Raw genomic sequence first — 1,209 nt, forward strand, 5'->3', positions numbered from 1 at the left:
ATTTGATAAAGTTCAACCTAAATTCCTGTCTTAAAAAAGAAAGCCTCTTAGAATAGATGAGAATAGATGAATTCAAGAATAGATGAGAACATCATTAATCTGATAAAAGTATCTTTGAAAACAAAAAGTCAGACACTGCTGAGCCCCCATCCATCTTCCACCAGCCACTCTGGAAATAAACATCCAGTCATGAATGAAATTAAGCTGGATCAGAAACAAAACTGGCTGAGCAGGCTGAGCAGTGTGATGTCATGTCAGCCTGCATGATGTCTGTAACTAAGCAAGGAGCTGAATTATCCAATGGGGAAGGTAATCTCTCAGTTACTTATAAAAACGTTGTAAGAATCTGTAGGCCATTTTGGAGGGTCATCTCAAGTACTGAGTTAAAGACAGAAGATGCTGAGCAAAACAACAGATGACTTGTGAAGAAAGGAGGTTGAGACCAAGGTTAGAGTACATCTGCAATGATGTACTGTCTCTTTTGGAAGAGTTCTTGATCCCAATGCTGCACAAGCAGAGAGCAAACACTTCTATTTGAAAATGAAAGGTGACTACTACCGTTACATGTCTGAGGTTGCCACTGGTAACAAGAAAGGAATTGTGGATCAGTCACAACAAGCATACCAAGAGGCTTTTGAAATCAGCAAAAAGGATATGTAATGGACTCCTCCTATCATATTGGATCTGGTCCTTTATTTCCCTGTATTCTATTTTGAGATCTGAACTCCTCTGAGAAAGCCTGCTTTCTTTCAAAGACAACTTTGGATGAAACCATTGCTACATTAAGTGAAGAGTCATACAAAGACAGGAGGCTAATAATGCAGTGACTGAGAGACAACATAACATTGTGCACATCAGATACCCAAGAAGACAAAGCCAAAGCAGGAGAAAGTTGGGAAAATTAATCAGCCTTTCAACTTTTGTCTGCATCACCCTAAAATTTACAAAAGACCATTCTCATCCAAGCTGTTTTTTATGCTTTGTGACAGATTTATATTACTTCTATTTGAATTTCTTTCTCATGTGGTTTTTATGTTTAATACTAGAAGAGAAGGGTCAGTTAGCATTTAGGGACTTACCCGTTTTCATTATGAGGTGCTCAATACGGTGATGTGGAATTTTTATGCAAGTTATTAATGCTTGGCATAGTACTTTTGGTACATTGTGGCTTGACAAGGGCCAGTGTGAAAACTGTTTCCATGTCTAAGT

General features: G+C 38.2%; 1 pseudogene across 1 annotated transcript; it reads left to right on the top strand.

Moving 5' to 3' along the window:
• The first annotated feature begins 251 nt into the window (after positions 1-251).
• On the top strand, positions 252-905 carry LOC307055081 (14-3-3 protein zeta/delta-like; annotated as a pseudogene). Its single transcript has one exon. The product of its transcript is annotated as a 14-3-3 protein zeta/delta-like (transcript).
• Positions 906-1,209: the final 304 nt, after the last annotated feature.

The sequence above is a fragment of the Hyperoodon ampullatus genome, assembly GCF_949752795.1.
Source record: "Hyperoodon ampullatus genome assembly, chromosome: 6".
Classification (NCBI taxonomy): domain Eukaryota; kingdom Metazoa; phylum Chordata; class Mammalia; order Artiodactyla; family Ziphiidae; genus Hyperoodon; species Hyperoodon ampullatus.